A 27979-nucleotide genomic window follows, 5' to 3' on the forward strand; every position below is an offset into this window, starting at 1 on the left:
GCCAATGATTCATTTGGTCATGAACACTTGTCCACCAGGCAGCAGGAACTGATGTGCTCGGTCTGAGGGTCTGATCTGCAACCCCACCCCACACGGCAGCTCCCAGGAGTAGCCTCATCTGGGGGCGCAGACAGTGAGCGGCTGCACGACTTGCCCCAGACCCTGCGACTCCCTGTGCTGGCTCACAGTCTGTCTTTCCCTTCCGCACTAGACACCCGCCAATCCGAGGACGGTCCACGGACTAGCAGCACAGGCATCCTATCATCAAGAGGCTGTAAGAGCCCTACCACAAACCTACTTAAGAAGAGTCTGTGCTTTAGAGACGCCTCGGGGGGGGCTCAGTTGGTGAAACATCTGCCTTTGGCTCAGGTCATGGTCCCGGGGTCCTGGGATCGAGCCTGGAGTCAGGTGCCCTGCTCGGCGGGCTGCTTCTGCCTCTCCCCTCTACTTGTGCTCTCGCTTGTGCGCTTACTCTCTCCAATAAATAAAATCTTAAAAAAAAAAAAAAAAAAGAATCTGTACTTCAACAAAACTACCATGAGATCCCTATGCAAGTTTTGTCTGGGAGCCACAACATTAGGTACCTGTATCAAAACAAAGAAACGTTCTAATTTTCTTTACTGTATTTATTTACTTCCCACCTACTCATTCATCCCCTCGCCCCAACCAAAACGTATTATAGTAGACTATAAGGTGCTTTCCTGGGCATCAGGGTATCAGGACAGACTGATACTAGGAAAGAGACAGACTGGTCATCAGGACAGAGCAGGACACAGGAAATAGCCCCTGCCCCTATGGCCCTTATAAGAAAGACCAGCACAGACAAGTACATGAAGAACATGGTGTTAGGGGTGATGCCGGGAAAACAGGTACCGCCCAGACATGGGGCATGGTCGAGTTCCTAGAATATGAGTTCCAAGCCGGGATCTTGAGAATGGGTACGTCTAAAGTTACACCCAACAAAAGACATGGCTGCAGGTGTATGTTAGTGATCCAGGGAGTCAATGCAAAGGTCAACACGGCTTTAATTCAAACAGCAGAGAAGCTAGACAAGGCCCAGCTCCAGAGGCAGGTGGGGAGCCTGAACGGTCTTAGGATTTGCACCTGGGCAGCAATTAAGCCCATACAGACCAATCTGAAAGCTTCTGTTATAATCCTGACAGCACTAACTATGGCCCAAGAAGTGGAAAGATTTGAGAGCTATAAAAAAATCAAGAGGACAGGGAGTGACTAGATTGCCCACATACAATTAAAGGAAAGTCAGCAACCATTTTTCTTGCTCAGGTAACTGAGTGGAAAAGTGATACCATTCCATGGAGATATAGAACACAAGAGGGGCAGAAACTGTCAGAGAAATGAGGATGAGCAAGAAACAGAAGAGTTACTTCGGTTTGGTATTTGTTACTGGGAACAATACAGCCCCACATGCCTGAACTCATGCGAATAGAGATGCTTCCTGCTTGGAGTCAAGGAGTGGGGAGCAGGGAGCTGGACTTCTGGAAGCTAACTCTGGGAAACGGAATAAGGCTTGGTGGACCCCATCTGCTCTCAGGCTGGGGGGTGAAGGGGGAGGCATCTGATATTCTGACTGGGGCACTTTGAAGTCTTTCAAAAAAACCCTATAATTTCACAGCTATAACAGAGTCTTTGTACTCCTAAGAAAGAGACGTAAATTTACCTTTGGGAAAATATTTCCATAGGTTCTTTCTTTGGCGAGCATTTTGCAAAAGCAAAACAGCATAATGACAAAGACTCCCAATGTGGAGTTAAACTGCTGTGCCTAATAAAAGAGCAATTTCCCTACTATACAAACACTGACCTGGACCTCATCATGGTAAAAGCTGCTCCTGAGACAGGAAGGTTTGCATCTAGACTCAGGGCTTCCAGAGGTTTCTGTAGGTAATTGTTGATGCAACATTACCATGCCAGGACTGTTCTAAAAACTTAAAAATGAAATAATTTAATCCTCATAATAACCTTATTTTGGGGGGCGCCTGGGTGGCTCAGTAAGTTAAGTGTCTGCCTTCGGCTCAGGTCATGATCCAGGGTTCTGGGATCAAGTCCCACATCGGCAAGGAGCCTGCTTCTCCCTCTGCCTGTCCCTCCCCCTGCTTGGGTTCTCTCTCTCTCTGACAAAATAAATAAAATCTTAAAAACAAAACAAAGCAAAAGACCTTCTTTTTCCCCACCTTCCACATGTGGGAACAGAGAGAAGTGACCCGCCCAAGGCCACATGCCTCCTACATGAGCCTCACAGCCAGGCAGTCTACCTCAAGACTGGGCTCTTGCTTGCCAAGCCCTGCTGCTGCTGGATTCCCATCCTCTCTTGAAAACACTGTCACTGGCGGGTCTCACTCCTGCGTGGCAACACACAGTGGAGTGGCAACAGGTATTCGCCCATCATGTTGTTACCACACACCCCTGTCCTGGGCCAAGGGTCAGCTGGATATGCTATTGCTACTGCCCGCTTTTCCATGGCCACAATGCTTCATGTAGTCATCCAGCCATGCCTGTCCCCCAGGGGCAAATGAATGTGCCACACCACCCTTAGATTAGTTAAGTTGAAAATACTTACTTTACCAAGTACTAGGCTAGGCACTGGAACAGATGTGTGGATATATATATATGACCCTACCCTGCAGAGCTCTCAGCCTAGTCAAGGGAGATACACACATGTGACTAATTACAACTGTAATAAATATTACTAAAAAATGGCAAGAGTAGGAAGAGTTGTAAAGGAAGAGACCTCACCCCTTCCACAGTTAGAACGTCACAGCTGCACAGGTGCCGCAAGGCCGCAAGGAGGCTGTCTTGCCACGGGAAGGGCGGAGGAGGAGAGGCCCAAGGGGTAGCCACGGGGCTTCAGTATCCAGGAACCTGCAATCTGGAAACCCTTACCCTTTGCTTCCAGAAAATGTCCTTGTATCAGATCTTTGATGATTTAATCCTTTTGTCTCTTTCTACAACTCTTATTATTTGGATGTTGGACCTTCTCAACTCATCATCCTACTTGCTTTCTTTTCTCCCTCATTTTTCTTTCCTACACATGTTCTGAGAGATATCTTCCACATTATTTCCCACTGCTCTTACTGAGTTTATGTCTACTTTGGTGCTTTCAATTTTCCTCTTCTTTGAATGCACTTTTTGAAAGAATTCTAGGGGTGCCTGGGTGACGCAGCTGGTTAAAGCATCTGACTCTTGGTTTTGGCTCAGGTCGTGATCTCAGGGCTGTCGGAGCGAGCCCTGCGTCAGGCTCTGCGCCCAGCAGCAGAGTCTGCTTGGGACTCTCTCCACCTCTCCCTTTGCCAACCCCCCAAAAATAAATAAATAAATCCTAAAAAGAAAAAAAAAAAGGATTCTGTTGGTCTTTCATGGATGCAGTTCTACTGACATTTAAATTTTTTATCTTCTTTTAGCTTCTTTCTGCTTGTGGTTTCCTCTTTGTTACTCAAAACTGTTTTCTCTCTCTGTTTTGGCTTCACATTTTGAAAGCAAAGGCTGTCTTTATTTTTTTTATCGAAATATAATTGGCATACAACAAATTAGTATTAGGTGTACATGTAATGATTTGACATTTGTATACAATATGAAATGATCACCATAACAAGTCTAGTTACCACTTGTCACCATAAAAAGTCACCCAAAAAAAGAACTTTTTTCTTGTGATGAGAGTTTTTAAGATTTACTCTCTCGGCATCTTTCAGGTATACACTACAATATTATCAACTACAGGGAGCATGCTGTACGTTATAGCCCCACAACTTATTGATAACTGGAATTCTGTACCTCTTGACCCCCTCACCCATTTCGCTCACCCCTCCAAGCCCCCCTTGAGCAACCACCGTTCTTTTCTCTGTATCTAGTTTTATTTGTTCGTTTGTTTTGGTTTTTTTGGTTCCACTCGTTACTGAGATCACAAGGTATTTGTCTTTCTCTGAAAGATTAGTCTTATTTCATGTAGCATAATGTCCTCACAATCCATCCCATGTTCTTGCAAATGGCAAGATTTCATTTTAATGGCGGAATAATACTCCACGGTATGTATTTATATGTGTGTGTACGAACGCACACACAATCTTCTCCACCTATTCACTCATTAATGGACACTTGGGTTGCTTCCATGTCTTGGCTATTGGAAATAATCCTGTAGTACACATATATCTGTTCAAATTAGTATTTTCACTTTCTTTGGATAAATACCTCATAGTGAAACAGCTGGATCATATGGTTAATTCTACTTTTAATTTCTTGAGGAACTTCCATACTGTCTCCACAGTGGCTGCACCAGTTTGTATTCCCACCAGCAGTGCATGAGGGCTCCTTTCTCTCCACATCCTCAGCAACACTTGTTATTCTCGTCTTCGTGATCACAGCCATTCTGACAGGTGTGAGGTGATACCTCACGGTCGTTTTGATTCGCATTTCCCTGACGATGAAGGATGCTGGGCATATTTTCACGTATCTGTTGGCCATCCGGATGTCCTCTTTGGAGAAATGTCTACTCAGATCCTCTGCCCATTTTTTTCAACACTTTTTTTTTTGGTATCGAGTTGTATGAGTTGCTTATATATTTTAAATATTAGTCCTTTATTAGATATATGATTTACAAATATTTTCTCCCATTCTTCAGGCTGCCCTTTTCTTGCCCTTTGGTTGATGGTTTCCTTTGCTGCACGGAAATTTTTAGTTTGGTGTTGTCCCACTTGTTTCTTCTTGCTGTGCTGCAGACGCTGTCTTTAAACACCTGGTTGTCGAGGAGCCCTGTACATGCGGGCGACCTGATGATCTCTGCGCTGAGCAGAGAATCAGCTGCTTGGCTAGAGACCCCAGAACGTTAGTCTGCCTTTTCTCTTGGACCAGTCCCCTTATAAAAGAACGTTTCCATCTCCTGCTAAGATCAGGTAAAAGACTCCTCACAGGATTCTGGGAGCCAAAGAGAAAGAAAGTGTGGCTAACTTCACTTAATCCCCAATTTTGAGTGCAAGAATGCAATTTCCAGGGGCGCCTGCGTGGCACAGCGTTAAGCGTCTGCCTTCGGCTCAGGGCGTGATCCCGGCATTATGGGATCGAGCCCCACATCAGGCTCCTCTGCTATGAGCCTGCTTCTTCCTCTCCCGCTCCCCCTGCTTGTGTTCCCTCTCTCGCTGGCTGTCTCTATCTCTGTCAAATAAATAAATAAAATCTTAAAAAAAAAAAAGAATGCAATTTCCATAGTAACGCTGTTAACAACCTACGATGGGGAAAATAATGTACTACAATAGCATTTCAACTATTATGGCTTTGACGACTTTCAGTGGTTAGGCAGGCACATCCCTTGGATTATCAAGACTATTAAAGCATCTCTGCCTTGAGCCATCCATTTACTTTCTATGGGCAAGACACCCTAGAGATTATAGGACACCTAAAACTTCACCTAAATCACACAAATAAACCTTTAAAAGAATGAGCCCAATCTAGTCCCTGAGCCTATAACTGAAGAAGGCTGTGAATTCTACCGAAGAGACAAGTCTCAGTGACGGTTCCAGAGGCCGTGACTTCTGAGCAAGATCCCGACTGAGAAGCAGTGCGTGTTACTAATGTTAAAGACTATACCTGCCTCCCCCGCTCCCAACAAGTGACTCTTAAATTATTAGAGGCTCCTTGTCTGCAGAGCACAAGCAGTAACACCCACCATCCTAGAGGAGATAATGAAGGTAGAGTGCTTATTACCAAGATATATTAGAGACGATGTCAGCATCCAATCCGCGGCAGCAGTGCTTAGGAGGGATAACCTGAATTCTCTAGGCCGATGAAAGGGAAATGCTAAGATTGTTTTCAAAATGGAAAGCCTAAAAGGCCCCCCCCATTTAATTAATACTTCAAAAGTCCCATCATAGCCCTAAAAAGCATCTTTCCTGCCACACTTCAAAGCTTTATGAATCCTTGTCAAAAAAAGAAAACAACAGACTATCATTCCCACTATAATACTATCTGGTATGTTTGAAATCTGTAATTAAACCCAATGACCAAATGAAGCACAAGTGTTCCAAGAATTTTCCGCTAAACCTTGCCCTATAAAAAGACAATATGCATTTTTCTAAACTGAAAATATACCAGCAGTACACCATTCCATCATGATCTTACATAAAAGTTAAAACAAACAGAATACCCGACAGTCTGATATTATCTTCTCAATGATTCTGTCAACTTTACAATAGGTAAGATTTTCACAGTAGAAAAGTAAAGTTAGTATATGATATTCTGGAAGTATTTTGTTTCTCTTAAAAAAATTTGAAATGGTTAACAAAACAGACCTTGGGGGAAATACAACATACGGCCTCATCCTGCTTAACAAGGTCCTAAGTTTTTTCCTTGGTTTTTGTTTGTTTGCTTTTAATATAAGACAGACTACGTATATCTTTCAATACAACATTTTTCTGACCAACATAAATATAAGGAAAGTTTATATTCACGTCCCCTAAACTCATTACATAACATTAAACAAGACTGTGTGAAAAAGTCTCAAGCTGCAATCCAAATAAAATCTGCAGGTCACTGAAACCACCTACAGTCTGAAAAGCAAGGTGTCCGAAAATCAGGGGAACCCTCCCTGTGGAAGTGACTGCTGCAGAGCTCTTTCTTCCGTCAACATCCTGACACCTCTCACAGCACCGCACAGAGACATTACAGTATAAGCGATGGGGGTGTAAACACAGCTCCGGTCTGAAATGTTTCCACCTGCAGCATCAGCCACTGACGGAAGCTCATCAGATGTTCCCAGCAGCAGAGCCACACAGAAGGAAGCACTGGGCCTCTCTGGCACCCGCTCCAGTCCGACTCTGCAGGAGCCGCCCTTCATCCCCTGAATCCCTGCCCAGCGGCTCTCGGCCCCCTTCCTCAACATTCAAGCCTCAATTCTTCTCCTTGCTCCCTGGTTCTAGGAAATGGTTTCCTTTTCTGTTATAAGTTTTTGTCTGCATTTTTTTCTAACAAATTCCTTTAACGCTGTACCACTTTATTACACGTGTAATATTAGGGTATTTTTAAGCATTTAAAATCTCGTATCTCAGATTTTATATATACTCTTTTCCCTGGGCTTTAGGAACCTGGCTTAAGATACCGTGTTGATGCGTCTGATCTTCCCTTTCCAAACTGAGCACAATGCCAGACCTCCAGAGCTGCATCGCTGCGTGGGGGCTGCACACACGGTCCAATTCTGCTAGTCTGGACTGGAGCCTAACGTGTGAGATGCACAAATCCCGAGCGCAGAGCTCCACGGCTTTCTACATGAGCACACGCATACATGCGTGTGTGCATCCCCATCCCTGGAATACAACTCCACAAGACATAACACATTCCTGTTGCTGCTTTACAGCCCTTTGTGACTAGTACCTCGCCACCAAATGGGACTAAGACTCCCAGTACTGCCACGAGAGATTAGTGTCCCTAACTTTACATACACTGGTCATGCAAACGGAAACGTAAGGGGACACCTCCCAGCTTGTTCTATGAGAATGGCGGTACTTGAAATGAGAGCACCACAAAAAGGTCACAAGAAAAAAAATGACAGATTGATACCCCCACGCAAATAGATACAGATTTCCTAAACAAAATATTGCCTATCGATCTAACAATATATAAAAGGATAATACAACATGATCAAGTGGGATTTACCTCAGAAATGCAAGGCTGATTCAACAATCGAAACGTAATTCACCCATTATTTTATAAAACAGAAAATTTCTACAAGCAATTCAATACACACCGAAAAAGCACTTGACAAAATGCAACACCCTCTCACGATTTAAAAACAAAAACAAAAACACAACACCTCTCAGAAAACCAGGAGTTAAAAGGAAAATTTTTACATTCAGCGGAGGACCTCTACCAAAACAAAGACAAAACGAGGACTAAACCCTACTCGACACTGAGAACTTGCTCCCTGAGGCCAGCACATGACAAGAACACTGTAATGAAGGTGCCGGTCAAGGCGAGAGGGCAAGACAGAGAAATAAAAGACATAAAGATTGGACAGAAAAGGTTATTTTCAGATTACACGAGCATAGATTTCTTTGGATTTTCTACTTGCTCCAGTAAACCACCAGAACCAATAAGTGAATTTATATTAAGGCCACGAGATAAACGAACAAGATGAACCACTGCCACACATAAGCCAAGCGCTGCCCCTTACAACAGCGTTGGAACAGCACGAAGCCCTCCAAACTGAGACGTACCGCACACAACTGAGGGAGCTCACAGACCTCGCTACCTGGACAGGTTGACCAGAAGTCACACTATTGTTCACAGGCCAGTTCGCCCAAATCGATGCACAGATGTGACAGGGCCCCAGGTGAAACAGAAGGGAACCCGAAGCCTGTCAGCTGCGGAAGCTGCTGTCACTGGCAAAGCACCGCCCCCTGACCAAAGACTCCGCCGCAGACTGTGCGCAGAGGGCGACACGGACACACACTCCGGAGCGTCAGAGCACAGGAAAGAAGCCAACGGCACGCTGGTCTTCACGCTCAAAGGAAAAACTTACCACCACTGCTTGGTTTTCAACATCAAACTCCTATACAACATTTAGAATAGGACTCATTTTCTACAACTTTTCAGGAGAAAGGTATAGAAATGCCGACATGTATCATCTGAAGAAGGTAAAGAAGATAATGTAGACGGGCATATAAACCTCCGCTCTGGGAGCTGCAGTCAATCACACTACCATTTATACAAATATTACTCAAAGGCAAAACAAAACCACTCAGTGATAATTGTTTCAAAATGGATTTTTCTCTTTAACTGAAAACAGATAAAGTTATGAAATACAGAAAACTGTTAAATTTACAATAAATTCCTAATAGTTTGAACAATTACAGATGAATTTGAAAGGAAAGATTTGTGAAATCTGCTTTAAAAACTCAGTGTCACTAACCATTCAGGCACTACAAAGAAGTTTTTTTAATTTTCACAAAAACCTCCATGACCCTTCTCATCTGCCTCTAGTGATGTGAACCTCTGTCTCTGCAAGCAGACAAGGTGACTAAATCCATCAATCTACTCATCGGCTCACTACAGGAGTCTAGTAGTGTGAGGCCCTGGGGGTGCAGCATTAATCTGGAATGAGCAGTTCCTTGCCTGGTGGGGGGCGGTGCATTTCACTGCAGGACAGCAAACAGCGCAAACAAGTAGACCCCAGAGTGTGCCGGCTGGTGAGAAGGGCGAGCAGGAGCGGGCGCCGGGACAGATGGGGACAGTGGTGCCGGGAGGAGGGTGATCGGGGGGACGACACACTCTACGGGTTCATATAATTACTGCTCAACCAGGAGACTGGGGGCGGGGGCCATGACAGACGGACGGAAGCCTGCGATAAAGCATCAGCTGGTGCACACATTTCCTGGCGCGCGCTACGTGAAACGAAAGGTCCTACGTGAAACGAAAAGCTCTAAAACTGCACATGAAAAGAACACGGGGAAACCAGCGGCTTCTTCTCCAAACACAATGAGGAAAGTGAAACAATCTGAGAGACAAATTATAATACCCACCATATTATTTCTGTGCATGAGGAAGTTGATGTTAATAATATCCAAACTAGGGCTGAAAGGGGGCTCACTGTACTCTCTCGGTTAAGACCTCAGAAGCAAAGGTGAGCCCTTCACGGAGAACACGCTGGCCAGGCTGTGCTCCCGTCTCTGTCCAAGCACTGCCCTACTGCGGTGCTCCACCCTGCACCATGTGTTCAGTCCCCTAGCCCAGCCCGCCTCTTTGCAGCACCAGAAAGGCCTACTTAACACGAACTCCCCTCTTCTGCACACCTACCACATGCTGGGGGCGCAAGCACATTCCACTGACGCTTACCAACAATTCGGATTGACAAGGAAAGGAGCACACACTAGGAATCTAAGCTAGAATGGCTTGGTGGTTTCCAGGGTGTCCCCAGGTACAGGGGAAAGGCACTGGTGACCAGGCAGCGGGGGACAGAGGTAGACAAGGTGTGCAAAGCCAAATGGTGGGTGAGCCTCCCAGGAAAAGAGAGAACAGTGTCAAGTGGGTGGACAGGGATAAGACAAAAAGGCTGGAACCACACCTGGGGAGCACAGATCTTTAGGGGCAGGGTAAAGGCTTACAAGAGCCCCGCCCTCACCCCTTAGAGACAGTGGGCGGAGGAGCAAGCCTTCCCTACTCACCTCTCTCCACGAACCTTAACGCAGCCTCCAACTATAATCAGCAGGAAAGCCCATGTTTGCCTAAACACTCCACACACAAGTTCATTTCCCAGTGCCTTTGCCCCCAGAATTCCTACAGTATGGAAGACTCTCCCCACCGTCTCCACCGGCATGAAACAGCACCTCCTTTAGAAAAATGCCCCAGATTTCAACAATTCGGGATTATTTTCACTCAACAATCACTGAGTGCTGATAACATGTCAGATCACATGGATTCAAAAAGCAGTAACGTTAGAACCTGGCCCACGAGAACTGACAACCAAGGAAGTGAGACAAGCAAATAAAGAAAGTTGAATGAGTTACCAGCTAAGCCTGTGTGTGCAGAGCTGATGCACAAAGATGCCAAAGCCCAGCCCTGTGGTCCAAATGAGAGAGAGGGAGACAGGCAGACACACACACACACACACAGCCATGCCCTAGGGCAGAACCCTCAAAGTTTCCCCTTTAAAAAGAATGAATGTTCCAAGCAGAAAAGGAGAAACAAAAGCATAACGGGGGGGGGGGTGGCATGAAGAGGCACCAGCCGGCAGTGCTGAGGCTGGAGCCCTTCAGAGCCGAGCTGAGGGCGAGGCCCGTGCAGAGGAGGCAGTGTCTCACAACATCGCTGGCATCAGGGCAAGCGGGGGACAGACTGGAGCTCAGCATTCATTCTCACTGAGGGGCTACTGTGTGCCAGGCACCACGAGCTGTTCCCTCATGCTGGGCACTCATAAAACTTCATCACTCTTCTGGAAAGCATTTAACACCTTTTACTGTAAACGTATAGATGTCCAGATTATTTACATAAATACAATTATAAAATAAATTCACACGCTCACATATAAATGTATTTTTAATCTGTCTTCCCCACAAGTCAATTAGCAACTTAAGCTGTCAGACCGGATGGCCACGATCCCAGAGGAGTGGCAGAGGCCCACGGAGATTAATTCCCAGGGAAGCGATCAGGCCCTGGGAGCCCAACCGAGGCCCATCTGTTGAGAGAGCTAGAATGCGGTGTGTGCTGCTATAGGAAGAGACTCAACCACCAATCTACAACTCGCACCACTGCACGATGACTGGCTAGGCCGCCTCAGTGACGGGATATCCATAAAGATTTTTCCATGAACAAATACATGGAATCAACAGTTTAAGATGATCTCTTGGATTTAAGTGTCATGATATATTCTATGCTCAGGTTTTAAGAAAATATTAAAATTTATGACGGGGGACCCTGGCTGGCTCAGTCAGTAGAGTGTACGACTCTTGACCTCGGGGTTGTAAGTTTGAGCCCCACATTGGGTGTACAGATTACTTAAAAAATAAAATCTTTCAAAAAATAAAAAATTTATGACAGATGTTTAACGATCTGAATTTCACATTTTCCATGGAAATCTATTTAAAGGTCTTAAAGGAAGAGTCAGTAACTAAGTTAACATGTACCACCTAGCGAGGCGCCACAATACAGGCTTTGTAGGTTAACAAAAAGTAACCGATCTCGTCCCGCTCTGCTTTTTCTCACCTTCTCCACCTGGAATGCCTTTCCCCAACTACCGCGAGCCCCACTCACCATGCCCGGACCTGCTCTCTCAGGAGGACACCGTCCCCCTCCCTCTGAGCTCCCCATCACTGTCTTCCCCATCAGGATTCTCTACCTGGTCTCGCCTGCTCCTGCAGGATCTGCCCTACGCACCTCAACCCTGCTACCATGGGAGAGTAACCTGTCCAGCATGCAAGAAAACAGATGTCCCTGGGGGTGAAGACAGAAGGAATACACATGAGCAGATGGCAAATTTTATTAAGAGGCCTTACTGTCAGGGAGAGTGAGAACTCTTAAGAATATCAAGCAAACAGAAAAAAAAAAAAGTGGCAACTGTTAAGCTCAAGAAAACAGGAAAACAAAAAGTTGAACTAAAAGGGAATATAATCATGCTACATTCACCAGCTCAATAGTGAGCAACATTAACAAAGTCAAAACAATTCGCCAAATTATGGTTCTAAACAAAAATTGTGCTACAACTATGTGGGGAAAGATGGGAGTTCAAAATGTAACTTTTTCTAAAAGTGACGCATCGATGGCCCTGCCTCTACATAGATATTGCTGGGAACCGTGGACAGAAATGCTACAAGAAACAGATAAGCAGGATTCCAGGCAGCTCTGGGAGGCGGATGGTGGAGGCAGGACAGCAGCCCGCTGGGTTCTGCATGAACCATTCAACACTGTTTTACTTTTGAACACATGCACGTACCACCCTCTGATAGAAGTGAAATTTCTAAGTAAGAAAAAGAAACAGAATCTCTAACAGAAGCACTTCCAGCAGGACATAAGTGTTTTCCTACAATTTTACAACCACGCTACCCCCTTTCCCCTTCAACAGTGTCTCTCCACCCTCAGGACGCAGGGCAGCTGAGGACAGCGTGCATGGCCTGAGACCTGGCGTCAGCCTGCCGGCTCCGTACTCTTGAGAAAGCTACTGTAAGCTCTGAACCTGACCTTTCCCCGCCCGTGACATGAAGACACCACCACGGACCTCAGGGACCCGGCTGCGTTGCTCAGCACCCAGATGGTGAGTAAGTGTGAGGATGACCGTACACCCTGGACCTAAGTCACCCAGATGCAATCTGTCTCACTACCCTCTCCCCCTTCACACCACCGTCCAGGCGGGCTTTCATTCTGACCACGCCCCCCACACTGCGCCAAGCACTTGCCAGAGTGTCCTCCAAGTCGCCAAACCCGAAGGCCAAACCTTAGTCCTCATCATGACCTTTCCTGACACTTCAGAGAGTTGATCACATCCTCCTCCTGGACACTTCTTCCCTTCTTCCCATGGTGCCAGTGCTTGTGGTCTTCTTCACACCTGCTCTGTGCCAAACACTGCTCATGTTCGTCCTTGAGCACTCGATGGCAGAGTGATCCGAGGCTCAGGCTTGCTTGTCTTCTCTGTGCTCACTCCCTCGGTGACCACAGACCGTCACTGCGTTTTCATGGCCACTTCCAGCTCAGACTTCTCTTCCAACCACCAAATGCCTATTTACAACTGCCTACATGACATCTCTACTTGGATCCCTAACAGAATCACAAACTTAAAACGCCTACAGTGAGCTCCCCATCTGCCCCTCTAAACCAAGTTCCACCCACAGCCTTCCCCCCATCTAGTTGCCCAGGCCAAGAGCCTTCTAGTCAACTCAACTCCTCCCCTTTGTCCTCACATGCCTTATCCAATCTGTCAGCAAATCCTACTGGTTCTACCTTTGAAATACATCCAAGGCCCAACTGCTTCTCACCACCTCCAGTTTTCCTGCTCCAATCCCAGCCTCCGCTGCCGCTCACCTGGTTCCCTGAACAGCGTGCCGACAATCTCCTGGTTGTCCTCTACTCTCCCCCACCCTCCAACCCCCACCACCAGTGTCTATTCCCAACACACTAGCCTTTCAAACCTCAGCCGAATCTCAGGGCTCAACACTGAGGGAGGGACAGCTGGCCTCCGGAGCCGACAGCCAGCACCGCCTTACCCTAGCGACTCTTTGTTTGGACAAACAGCCCCAGAACCTCACAGTTCAATCTATGTCGATTGTTCTCAGCTGCCCTGACGCTAAATAACCTATCTTTATTCACCAAATGGGGGGTTTCAGATGGGTCTCCGGGCAACCTTCTTTTCTGTCTACTGCCTCCCCACACCCCATTAACCCTGAAAATAATCTCCATACATATTTCAGCAATTCAACTCCTCCAAAACTTTGCTTTGCTTTCCTAGAATTCTGATTGTAAAACACCTCCATCCCAAGTTCTGCCTTAAGAATGCAACACCCCAAAACAAATCAAGAACCAAGAACCTGATCCATCCTGCAGGGGCTCAAGTGGACCAGGGCACTCAGGTACATCAAGGGCCCCGGATCTCAGAGGAACACCATTAAGTCGATGCTGTACAAAGCCAGGCTTACTCGTGTGGCCTCACCAGTTGTCCAGAATTGGGGGAAACAATTATAGAAACACTGGTTATAAGGTATTTTTCCTGGGTTTACATATTTTCAAACGGGGGGGAGGGGAGGGGAGGGCCAAACTAGAAGCAGCAGATTATATCTCGGTGTTCAAAGTTCCAGTGAGCCAAGAACGGGCTCTCAGTTCCCTGTCAGGCCTTCGTTCCGCTGCACATCCCATTAAGAAGAAAAATTTTGTGTAACTTCTGCTAAATATGAAACTGTCTTGGGCTCTACCATGACGAACGATTTTTAATAGCTAATGCTGATGAAAAGTTATACTTGATATTCTCCCTCTTGTTTGGATCCACTAAGAAAAGAGAACTTATTTTGTGGCAAGCATTAAACACTACTTCATCCAGCATTTAGTGAAAACTACCCATGGGTCAAGCAGAAAACATGCAGAAACGAAATAACAAAATCTTTGCTCTTAAAGATGCAGAAACAGACTTGTACCCAATAAATATAGCCCACTGTTACAGGAAGAAACATTGAAATGTGCAGGGAGGGTGGGGAGGAGACAAGGGATGTAAACAGCTGGGCATGGCCTTCTCCAAAAGACAGCAGAGTCACACCTGGCACAGCACACAGAACAGGTGCCTCTCATAGCCAAGAAAGGGTAGAAGGAATCAGAAAAAAGGAGCAAGACTTCCAGGCCTTACTTGGAAACTGAAACTTCGTGACACAATTTCCCTTCCCTTCCCTAATACCTAATCCTGGCAGAAACAAAAGTGGGTTTGGGGGAGAAAGGAGAACAAAGGAGGAAAGTGAACTGACCCCCAGAAGGAAATGGAAAAACAATCCAGGGTCCTGCCCCTTGGACATCTAAGACAAACACACTTGCCAAAGTCAAATTCAACGTAATTATAATGATTCTGAATTCTGAATCCATGAAGTCTAAGTTTATGGGGCTTTTACACCAAAGCAATGTATTGCTAAAATCTTACCAATGCTAATACCACAAGACAGATTGATGAATCTTCTATCAACGATCTGTCCTCGATTTACCACTAGGCCTACCAGAAAGAGCAGTCTTTGGAAATAAGACAAACTGGAATAGAATCTCAATTCTATAACCTCCCAACTGTGGAGTGCAGCACAAGTGCCAAGGTTACAAATTAACAAATCACAAATAACCCAATCTCTGGAGCTTAGTTTTCCTCTCATTAAAGTGGGGGAACTGCCACCGAATAGCAATTGCTAACATTTGTGAATGCTGAGCACATTTCACATTTCTTATGGCATCTTCACCACAACCCTGGGAGAGCGGTCCCATCACCAGCACCCTTTGTCAGAGGAAAGAGCTAGGTTTAAGTAGTCAGTGAAGAGGGGCGCCTGGGTGGCACAGCGGTTAAGCGTCTGCCTTCGGCTCAGGGCGTGATCCCGGCGTTATGGGATCGAGCCCCACGTCAGGCTCCTCCGCTATAAGCCTGCTTCTTCCTCTCCCAGTCCCCCTGCTTGTGTTCCCTCTCTCCCTGGCTGTCTCTATCTCTGTCAAATAAATAAATAAGATCTTAAAAAAAAAAAAAAAGTAGTCAATGAAGAGTTCGCATGGAGAGAAAGCTAGGTTTCGGTAGTTAGAGAAGAGTTAGTAAGTAAGCAGCCAAGCCAACATCTGAATCCAGAGCCCATAAGAATAAAACACGAGTAAAAAGCACAGGCTCCAAAGCCAGACTGAGTCTGAATCCCAGCTTTGCTTTTTACTAACTTAGTAACCTTTAACCTCTGTTTCAGTTATGCAAATGTGAAACGGGCAAAGTGTAGCCTCATTCAGGGGATTACTGCCAGAGACTCACCTAGGAGCTGGATGGCCCAGTGCTGACCCTGTTGGGCCACTCTTCTAGGGCACATGCTGCTACTGTCACAACTATCAGGGACAGGACTGTCATCCTGCCTGCCTCTCTCCACACATAAAAGGCACTAAACAACTGATACTTCTTCCCTCACCTACTCTGCAAAATCAACTAGCTTTTATTTGTTTCTAGTATATGTCAAAGAAACCTTAAGACAGATGAAAGAAAAATCAAAACAAAAGGAAAAACCAAAACACAAATGTAGCAAGAGAATTATACTCACAGTTCTGAAGGCCACGATACCTCTGTGAAGAAATCAAACGTGGGTTTAAAGGAAATGCTCCCGGTTTCTCTTTCCTCTTTCCATAGTCCTCAGAGAACCTGACAAGGAGAGACAACATGCGCATTAAAACCCCCTTCCTTTCACTTCTTGAAGCTCTACTGAACTCACCCCTCAGCCAGTTCCATCACCTCCCACACAAGCCTACTGGGCAACGCCTGGGATGAGGGGTGAGAAGAGGGCACCATGTCCCTGTCTTCAAACCTATTTCTACTTAAGAAACACACAGGAAGGAGTGCCTGGGTGGCTCAGTCGTTAAGCGTGTGCCTTCGGCTCAGGGCGTGATCCCAGAGTCCTGGGATCGAGCCCCACATCAGGCTCCTACGCTGGGAGCCTGCTTCTTCCTCTCCCACTCCCCCTGCCTGTGTCTCCTCTCTCACTGGTATCTCTCTCTGTCAAATAAATAAATAAAATCTTAAAAAAAAAAAAAAAAAAAGAAAAGAAATACATGTCAAGCAACTGGAAACTATTCAAACATATCAAAAATCATAAATTAACAGGGTGTGGTTGGCTAATAAGTGCATGATACAATGACAGAGTATAGACATCTGTTCCACTGCCTTCCATCAAAACTATACTAAAGAGATATTTTTTAAAAATGTTCTAAACAGGGGCGCCTGGGTGGCTCAGTCTGTTAAGCATCTGCCTTCAGCTCAGGTCATGATCCCAGGGTCCAGGGATGGAGCCCCAGGTCAGGCTCCCTGCTCAACAGGGAGTCTGCTTCTCCCTCTCCCTCTGCCCCTCCCCGTTTGTGCTCTCTGCTCTCTCTCCTGTGCAAACACTCACTCCCTCAAATAAGTAAATAAATAAAATCTTTTTAAAAAATGTTTGAAACAGCACAGGGAGAACTGAAAGGAGAAAAAAGCCAAGATTTTTGAAGTACTGAGGAAATCTTCTAACATGGAAGATTGAGACCCAAACAAAAAAGTAAAAAGAAGAAACCTGGAGGAGACAGAAACTATAACAGACTGAAGTAGAGTAAAGGAGGCAGCAGGCCCAAGAAAGCCAGGTCCTAATTCAGCAGTGGAACACACGGGAACCACTTCCACTTGCACAGCAGTGTCCTAGAAGACCAGAAGTGGCAGCAGCAGTGTAGACAGAACGGGGGTAAAAAAGGCATAGCCCCAAATACAGAGGAGCCGGGGAAGGCCATGGAAGCTGAAACCAGAACCTCAACACCAGGCACAACGTGATGCCCCCTCACTCTGAAAGAAGATGGGAGGGGGCATTCCCCGGAAAAGTAGAGGCGTCTATGGACTGAAGTCACCCTGCCCAGCTGCACTGAACAGAGCTGGACTTAATGACCGTATATACAGTGAACAGTGAATTCTCCAGCTCTCCTACAACAGACCACACACGCACACCGCTGGCTTCCAGATTCTGAAGTCAGAATTGTGCCGGAAAGAGACTGGAGAATATTTCTGGGGAATCTGATCAGCTCCAAAAGACAGATCTAAAGATACTAACCCTGGGGACCCCCAACACATGGCCCACCCAGAATACCCTGATGTAAAAGTCAAAGGGCCCCACCACGTCAGACAGGAGAAGGAAGGAAACAACCTAAAAGAAACAGAGACTATACAAACTATCAATAATATAGAGGTAAGACAACACTGCAATCAAGAAAGAAAAACAGGATGTTCTTCTAGAAAAATAGAAAAAGAGCCCTTGGAAATCTAAAGAACCTTTCTGAAATCAGAAATAATAAACTAAAGAAAAGGTTAAGTCAAACTGAAGTCATCTCCCTGAATAGAGAATAAAAAGACCCCCCCCCAAAAAAAAGGCAGAAAAGGAGGAGCAAAGGAAGGAAGAAGAAGAAGAAGAAAAAGGTATTAAGATAATTACAACCTTTGCCCAGGACAGCCAAGTTCTGGATAATAAGACTTCCAGAAAAACAAAATAAGGAAAAGCAAGGGAGAAAACCTCAGCACAGTAATGCCAAAGAGTATTCCCAGAACTGAAAACTCCCAGGTACCAGAATGAAGGGACCCGCTGAATATGCAGCACAGTGGATGAAAACCGACCACACAAGGTACACCATCACGATATTTCAAAAGACTTGGACAAATTGTAAAACTCCTACAAGCTTCTAAAGATGGGAGGGGGGAAAAGTTACATACGAAGGAAAATGAGAATAGCTTCTGAATTCTAAAACAGTAACATGAAAACAAGAAGGCAATGGAGCAATCTTTGAATTTATGAACAAAAATGAATTCCAATACAGAACTCTGTACCCAGCGAAACCATCAATCAAGTTTCAATCATGCATGGTCCCAAAAGGTTTGCCTCCTAAGCATCCTATGTCAGAAAGCCCCTGGAGAAAGTCTTCCACCAAAACACGAGCATCAACAAAAAATGAGCAAGGCATGAGCTTCCATCAGAAGGGATAAGGGAATCCCCAGGACGACGATGAAGGGAGATTCCAGAATGGTGGCTGTGCACCAGGAGAGAGGGAAACAAGTCCAAGCCGGAGCAGTGTTGCTCAAGAGGAGGGCATGCTGAAGGCTGTCTTCAACTTGTCCAAAAACACTGTACTATCTTTTTAAAGTAATTAACGCCACCAAAAGGAAGAAGTCAGTGAAGAAAGACAAAGACAAGAGTTGCCACAAACATAAAATCCAACTCTGGACAAAAGCCAAACGATGAGAACAAAGGAACATCCAGGGACAACACAATAAAAGACCGAAGGAGCAAGCAGCTTGGAAAAGAACAGAACAGAGATCTCCAGGAAACTGTCTCCCAGAAATCAAATGTGAAGAAGAGATGAGTCTGTATGACCATGAAGAAAAATTACTAAGAGGCTACTGGATGGTATGGGGAAAATAGGTCTGGGGTAGGGGGTAAATTACAATAGGTATAAAAAGGGTTAAGAATGTGGGGGACTGATGGGGCACCTGGGTGGCACAGTGGTTAAGTGTCTGCCTTCAGCTCAGGGCGTGATCCCGGCGTTATGGGATCGAGCCCCACATCAGGCTCCTCCGCTGGGAGCCTGCTTCTTCCTCTCCCACTCCCCCTGCTTGTGTTCCCTCTCTCGCTGGCTGTCTCTATCTCTGTCGAATAAATAAATAAAATCTTTAAAAAAGAAAAAAAAGTGGGGGACTGAAGAAAGATAAGTACCCATCATAATGCCCTGGGCGCACCTCTATCACAGGACTTACCCACTGTACCATCATCACTGACTGACTTCTCTGTCTCCCTCCCTCGGCTGCAAAGACCTTTTGGAGAGGATCATTTCTCATCCAGTTATCACCCTGCAGAGTCCAGTACAACGCCTGCTACAAGAGTATACACAAAAGTAAAGGGTTTTTGTATTTTTTTGCATTTATTAGGGTACTATCTACTACATATACCTGCTATCCTCCGGAGAACTAGAATTCAAAGACATATGGACCTTGCTTGCCTTTAAATTTAAAGAGTTTCAACTTTTTTTCACACCTGAGAAAACAAATATTTCTCCTATATCCTCACTCTCCCCAAAAGATGAAAAGTTCACCAGGGGCTTACAGAACTTTAATAGTCCGGCTATCACTAATGGATATGGAACCCAAGACCTGATGACACTTGGTTGACATTGTACGCATTGTGTAATATGAAAAGAGTGCCGGCTTGGGTATCAGGACACCTGGTTTCTAGTACTTTAGAATTACTCCTTTTGAAGAAGAGGAAATCCCAACTCCTTGATATGACCTGTCGGTCCCTGAATGATCAAGCCCAGTCTGACTGTCATGCTATCTCCCGTGAATCCTACAAAGCAGCAACATTAAGCCATTTTCGGTGTACAGAACAACCTGTGCCCTCCTCGACACCTCCTCCACCTGGACCTTCTTCCCCGGGATGACCTGGACACATGTGCGGTGGGAGCCGTGCCCTTCCCCCAGGTGAGACACCTCTCTCCTGTCCCCCTCAGCACGCCTTCACATGACACCAGTATCTGTGGAGTCGCTGACAAATGCCATGCACGGCCCCAGGACACAAGGCAATAGACGAGAGAGACGCAGGACTCTCCGGTGGTGGAGCTTCCCGTGCAACAAACTAGAGCGGATGTTAAATCTGGCCTGTCAGTGTCTTCCTCCACCCAAGCAGCAAGATTCTGGGGACAACGACAGCCTAAGTTCCGCAGCCTCAGCACCGCCATCCCAGACAAATATTTAAAGCACTATTAAATAAAACCAAAGTGAAGGTCAAAAAGCCCCAGTGCCTGCAGCAGGTGAGTACCATTTGCTCTTTAAAAGCCCTCTTTTTCTACTGTCGTTGTTTGTTTGTTTGTTTATTGCCTCTTGTCTGTTAGGAGTATAAACCTGAAAATGTCATTCAGGGAAATCTTGCGAGTCCGCTGGAACTGGCTTTATTCTCCTTACTAACCGCAAACACAAGACAGCCCAGTTACTCCCCACGTCTGGTTTCTGTTCGCCACTCTATAACCAACAGCGCGCACTGGACCGAACACCTAAAACACACGATCAGAACACATGCACTTGATGCGTGAATGAACTGATGATGAATAAATGAGCGTATACACTGGCTTTGAGGGCCTTATAATTGCTCCTCACTTTAGTTTCTATTTTAAGGAGAATTCAAGCAGATAGCAACACCGCATTTATCAACACTGGACCTGCTGGATGTCTGCCATTGGAACTGCGGGCAGCTTAGGGCCACGTCCAGCATGGAACTACTAAAATACAAGCATAACAATTTGAACTAGTTCAACTAGGGCAGAAAACTAGGTGTTTCCCCAATCCTATAATTAAAATGCTTAAATTCTTTTGCTCCAAAGAAAAATTAAACTTGGCTCATTATACAATGAAATAAATTGCCAGCTCCTTGAAGGTATTTGTAAGATGGACAATCTCTACGTTTCTGGCGTAAGTGGGGACATTTATACGTACACGGGGTCCTCAGGCTACTCTGAACTCTCTTCCCCCTAACATGCAAATGAGAATTTCCCACCAGTCACAACACACTCTGAATCTATGCTTCCTGAACAGGTAACATACTCCACACGATCACTTTGCTTCTAATGGTCTCGTTTCAGTGCACAGTCCAACCTGGACAGTCCCTGACACCCACCTCTCACTCACCCGGACAACAGTGACAACCTGCCATCTGCGGAGGGTGTGGTGTCATAGCAATCTCTCCCAAGTGCTTTACAAGCACCAGCTCTGGAATCCTCACAGCCCTAACTGATTACTACTCTTGTTCCATTTTGCATGTGAGAAAACAAAGTCCAAAAAAACTTAAGACATTTTCCAAGGTCACACAGCAGACAAGGGAGAGAGAGATCAGGCATTCAAACACCAGCTTACCTTAGAATCACGATGCTATTCTGGCTTCCCAAGTTACCCAGATCTTATTACTGTTAAAACAATGGACATGATTTGGGCTTTCCAAAGCAAACATGACAGAAAGATTCTTTCTGAAGCTGACTAACAGTCAACATGACACACTGCCATATTAGAAGATCTCTGGCTTGAATTAACCATGCAGGCTGAGCCCCTGGCAGGAAATGGTCCGCTTGATGCTAACTGCCAAATAAAGCCCAAAACCACTGTTTCTCAATGCACAACATTCTAACCATTTAAATTATCTGTGAAGGTCTCTAATGTCCAAAATATATAACCACTTCACACAGGTGTCCCTTCCTCTAAGCTCAGTGTACCAAAGGTTTCTGCACTCAGGCAAGCCGTAGTAACCTGTACTCTGAAGAACACAGGTCAGAAGAAACTTTCTGAAAAACCAAAAATGTATAAAGAACGCAAACATGATTATGAAAGTTATCTGGGCAAACAAAAGCTTCTTTACGCTTCAAAATAATTTTCTAGTCAAACACATTCTAATACTAGACAGTGGAGCAGCTCATAGGTCATAGGTCACTGCATCCCATTCATCTGTGTGCCAGCGCATGGAACAGGGTCTGCGGTCCAACCGGTAGTAAGCTACTGATGATGTGAATACATTAGGGAAATGAAGAGGCAATATTACTAATTGCTGAAAAACCGGTATTAGGAACAACAACAACAACAATAAATCGCCCGTTCTACATGCAGAGTACACGGTGAATACCAACTGCTTGCACTTCTTAGATACGCTGGTCAAACTCATCAGGGAATAAGATTAGCTTTTAAATCCCCACAACAGAAATAACTACATCACTGGGAACTGTATTTGCTGAACCTCAGGCTGATTCTTCTCTAACTAGCCATGTACTAAGAACTATGTTCTGTCACATTTGTCAAAGAGTTATGATAATCTCCACTTAACAGATAAGAAAACAGATTTAGAGCTTAAGGAACCTGGTCAACATGCAAGGAATAAGAATCGAATCTGAGGTTCAAAGCAAGACCTATCCAACACCCATCCTCTTAACCACCATTCTGTTCTACACTGTAAATAATATCCATAGAAAATTCCACTGCGCAAAGGCTCATTAAAAATACGAAAGAAACACTATTCTACTCAAATTAATTAATAGGCACAGTTAACATATTCAAGACAAGACAACGCTTCAATTGTACACAAATGAACGAATGGGCTACTAAGGTATACCTAAGGGTCATTCTGTCTACCTGAGAGAGGCACCAAAGGAAGGACCCATGAACCAAATGCATGCAGTACTTAGCAGGAAATCTCCTGCAAGGCCTGGGAGTGGTAAGTGATCAAGAGACACAGTCGTGCGGGCATCACTGGCCTCGGTGGAACTGGAGATCACTACCTGGACAAATGGAAGCAGTTTGCAAAGCGAAGGGTCCCAGATCTAGGTAAGGAAGACGAAGCACATTCCCTCCTGCCTCTCCTAGAAAGAGCAACTAGGAAGGCTGGAAAGAGTAACTGCAGAAGCTCTCTGACCACTCTGAAAAGTAAACTGGAGCAGGGGGATTAGGAAGCAAGACTGGATTTAAACCACGACCAAAATCAGCAGATTTCAATACAATGGAAAGTCTCCTTGCATGATATCCTAAATGGGGAGGGCACACCCCAAACTTATTCAGCATAGGAAGAACCAGAAAAGCGTCAATTCCCGTGGGAGGAGAAAATCAACACAAGCCAATATCAAGAAGGGAACAAATATGACAATCAGCCCAGAGGGACTTTAAAACAACTACTGTACAAATAATTCCACAAACAAGCATACACAAAACATACTCGATATCGCAAATTCTTCTTTTCCTTTTCTCTCTTAAACCCACTGGCTCTGGCCCCCACCACTCCACGAACTTCTCCCTCTAAGACTACCAACGACCTCTGCACTGCTCAATCCAATCATTAGAGCCCAGGGCTCGTCCTTTCGACAACTGACAAGAGCTGATCTCCCACTCATGTTCTCGTGATTTTCTTCTTACCCCACCGATGGCTCCCTCCTTCCAGAGTCGCCCAGGGCTCTGTCCTTTCTCCTCTCAGCTATGCTTACCTCCCAGGCAAGCTCATTCAAATGCTGCTTCTATGCTAACAAAGCTAAAACTTGTCCCTCCAGCTCAGCCCGACTGCCTGGCCTTGCGCTGGACTGACCGCTGTTCACTCTGCACCGCAGCCCCACCGCGGCCTGCTCCTGCGCATCACCGAGACGGCAGAGCTACTTCTCCCAAAACCCCTTCCCGCTACAGCTCAGGGCGGCGGGCAGGGAACGCTAATAAGAGGCAACGTGGGCAAAATGAAGAGAAACATCATTCTCTTCAACTCTGCCAGCCCTCCCAGAGGTAGGGATGGATTCTAATTCCCCGTACGACTAATTGTCGAGAATGGCCCGGGTTTTCCTGACCAAACCCTGGCAGGTGTACCCTCTGCCGGGCCTGCTTGTAGGCCCCTTGGGGAAGTGGAGCATCACCGAAGAGAACTCAGTGAAACGTCCGACACCTCCAAGCCCAGGTGCTGACTGGCCCGCCCCCTCCACAAACCTTCCTACACACAGCCTTCTCCGTTCACGACAACGTCCGCCTTCCAGCTGCTGAGGCGAGAAACAACGGACGTCATCCCTGCCGCCTGTCTTCCTCCCACATTCCCCATCCGGTCTTGTCAGCAAGTAATGTTGGTTCTTCCCACAAAAGAGGCCCAGACGCTGTCCCCTCGCCATCATGCTCACCAACACCATCGTGACCGGAGCCACCATCCCTCACCGAAATGACTACAGCACTCCGGAACAGGCCTCCCCGCTCCCAGCCCTGCCACCCTAGCACACACGCTCACCACGGCAGACCGATTCCAAGCCTAGATCAGACGGCATCGCTTCTCTGCTCCAAACCCTAAATGGTCCCTCATCTTACATGGATGACAACAGAGAGTCAGTGAAGGAACGAGGCGAAGGACTGAGCCAACTGGTGTTCCCCACACTGCTAGGCTGTTTGTTCAAGGGGTCAATGGGACTGAAGAAGGGGCCTCTGAGGGCAGTCAGTGTGGAACTGCTGGTGAGAACACTTTTAAAGATATTAAGAAAACCCTGATTTAATACAACCTGGAGTAGAATCTGCTAAGACACATTATAACTGATGACAGTAAAAATATCTGCAGAGCAGAAAAAGGGTTAGCTGGAAAATTTACAATGATGAAAATATAAGTTGCTTAAAGCATTTAAACTATGGTTATTCAGTCTATCATTCATGAGCAGGAGCTTTCTGGAAAGTATTCGAACCCATCATGTGTTACTGAGCCAGTAGTACCAACGACAACCTCATGAAATAGCCTGACTTGTCCTACCACACTGCAGTTCAATGGTTTGTGCAAGGCTCTGTTGTGACTTTTCAACCGCAGAGCCAAGACTGAAATCTACTTGAAAAAGACCCCCCCCTTTACTCATCACTATTACCAAACACTCAATTGCTTCGGAAATTAGCTTTTGCTCCTACATGTTAACATTTCTTCATGAGCTCAGCCTAAATTGACAAGGCACAGCAGCGCTCATATGAGGGACTTCGGGCAGTGACGGCATTTCAGTGGCTGCAAGCATCTTACTCACAAGCAACGTCCGACGCGGCCACACGGCTCCCCCGCCGCCACAAGTTAGAGCAGCGCCTGCTGACTCACTCGGAGGAGCGTGCAACTCCTGACCTCAGGGTGGAGTTCACGCCCCACGCTGGGCATAGCGGCTAATTAAAAATGAAAAAAATTAAAAGTTAAAGAGAGAAGTGTATTTATGTCCCCACACAAACGTGTAGCAGATGTGTTTTGAGCTCAAACTACAGTTCCAGCGGCATTTCTCAAACCTCAATGCAAGTACAATGAAAATTCACGTATCTCAAACCCACTTCACCGAGCAACTGAGGCACTTCCATCAGACCATCCATCGGAGAGAGGAATCTGCGCTGTAATGACGTGCGGAAAGGCAAACATCAAAAAGAATCTAGTGGAATTCTATCGATGTCTGCCAAACGATGAATACACTAAACTGAAATGATATGCTCCCGAACTGGTATCAGTGTGCAAGAGCACCTACGAGTATGCAGACACTGTCAGAGATGACATCTGTAACCTTCCGTGACGATCAGCCCCGAGACTGAACATTTGTCATTGGTTGTGATGATACGGAACACTACCTGTGAGCTCCAATTACAAAACATGTTATCCAACCCTCCCCCGAAAAAAAATTCCATTCTTATTAGACCTGTATTAAAATATATATACATACTCAACTATTATTTGAAATTCTGTCAATAAAAATTTTATAGATATTAGTGTTCTCTCCTGTTATGTAAGTACTTACATAATATCCTTCATTTTGCCTCTTAGTCTGCAAAACCTAAAATATCTACCATCTGCCCCTTCACAAAGAAGCCTGCCGATCCGTTTCAGTCATCTTCCCCAGATCTTCTGACCACAGGTACAGCTAAGGCACATACCACATATCTTTAACTTCTCAGCTGTTTTTTTCTTTTTAACTTAAGTCTGTCATTTTACCTTTATTCCTTATAAATTTTACCTTGTTGATTTTAGCACTTCATTACAACCTGTCGAAGTATTTTCAAATCCTGATTCTAAAAATGAACGGTCTCCCAGCATTAACTCCTGTTCTTTACTCAAATTCTTGATGAAAACATTACGACAGGTGTCAAGTATGACACACTTCTGGAGACATCTTCACTTGGGTGCAGAAATTCTGGTATTTTAGTTTTGTGGCAAATTACACTACATGTGGTTGCAATGTATCTTCTACCTACAAGCAGTAATTTCTTTTCTTTTTTTTTGGAAGATTTTATTTATTTATGTGACAGAGAGAACACAGCAGGCGAGTGGGAGAGGAAGAAGCAGGCTCCCAGCGGAGGAGCCCGATGTGGGACTCGATCCCGGAACGCCGGGATCACACCCTGAGCCGGAGGCAGACGCTTAAGGACTGCGCTACCCAGGCGCCCCAAAAGCAGTAATTTCTTGAACTCCCTAGTAATGACAGGAATAACAATTTACTTTCTAGGCTGTATGCAGGAAAGGATTAAGCTTGCCCCAGGGAAGATTTGGCCATTGCCCAGCTCCTGGGAAGTCACCTCTGAGCCTTTGGAATCCCCTGCCTGATAAGGCGGTCTTTGTTTAGCTGGGGGCCTTCGGCCACACCAGACAGTCCATGCTAACAATTTGATTTCTGGTGGAGCCTTGCGCCACACACGACACCAGTTTGATCTCCAGAGGGACTGGAGACTAAACTCAGCCATGTAGGCAGTGCCTATGGGACAACCCCCAATACATATCCTGGACACCAAGGCTCAGGTGAGCTTCCCTGGTTGGCAGCATCGGTGCTGGGAGAAGTCAGCACACCTGCACTGCGAGAGGACAACTAGAAGCTCATGCTTGGTCTTCCCTGGACTTCGCCCGGTGTGCCTTTCCTTCACTGACTTCTGTCCGCATCCTTGCCCTGTAATAAACCATAACCATGAGGATAATGGCTTCTCGCAGTTCTCTAAGTCCTTCTAGTGAACCACGGAACCTGCAGGTAGTCTTGGGGGCCTCCCAAACTCTAGGTCCTGATGATTTACAACGTCCTTACAGCAACACTACAGCAGTGTTCTTTCAGCACGAGGAGATGCTAGTTTAAAATGCAGGTGACAGGGGCGCCTGGGTGGCACAGCGGTTAAGTGTCTGCCTTCTGCTCAGGGCGTGATCCCGGCATTATGGGATCAAGCCCCACATCAGGCTCCTCTGCTGGGAGTCTGCTACTTCCTCTCCCACTCCCCCTGCTTGTGTTCCCTCTCTCGCTGGCTGTCTCTGTCTCTGTCGAATAAATAAATAAAATCTTTAAAAAACAAATAAAATAAAATAAAATAAAAAATAAATAAAATGCAGGTGACAGGCGTCCACATCAGCAATGATCATCCAACATCTCTGTGGGATAACACCAGGCATTTGCATTAAAAAAAATTTTTTTTTTGAGAAAGAAAAAGCCAGATCACGAGGCGGTGGGGCAGGAAAGGAGCACAGAGCCTGACACAGGGCTGGATCTTATGACCCTGAGATCATGACCTAAGCCCAAAACAAGAGTAGGACGCTTAACTGACTAAGGCACCAGGCCCCCCTGCCTGCATCTCTCATATACTCTCCTTGGTGATTCTTACATACACTACTTTCAGGACCACTGACGTACCCAAAAGCTTCCTGAGGCAGTGACCGTCTTTTTTTTTTTTTTAATTTACTTACTTACTTACTCACTTATATAATCTCTACACACAACGTGGGGCTCAAACTCACAACCCCAAGATTAAGAACCACATGCTCCACCCACT

General features: G+C 45.8%; 1 protein-coding gene across 1 annotated transcript in view; it reads right to left on the bottom strand.

Moving 5' to 3' along the window:
• LOC148108189 (focal adhesion kinase 1-like) overlaps positions 1-27979 on the bottom strand; it is a 67477-nt gene that overhangs the window by 28731 nt on the left and 10767 nt on the right. The window contains exons 2-3 of the mRNA XM_087853873.1: positions 25231-25360; positions 16230-16327 (exon numbers count right to left, since the gene is read on the bottom strand). The gene's annotated coding sequence lies outside the window, so the exon portion shown is untranslated. The remainder of the gene's footprint in view (positions 1-16229; positions 16328-25230; positions 25361-27979) is intronic.

This window comes from Ursus americanus, chromosome 22 (assembly GCF_024610735.1).
Source record: "Ursus americanus isolate L20-20 chromosome 22, mUrsAme1.1.p, whole genome shotgun sequence".
NCBI classification, from domain to species: domain Eukaryota; kingdom Metazoa; phylum Chordata; class Mammalia; order Carnivora; family Ursidae; genus Ursus; species Ursus americanus.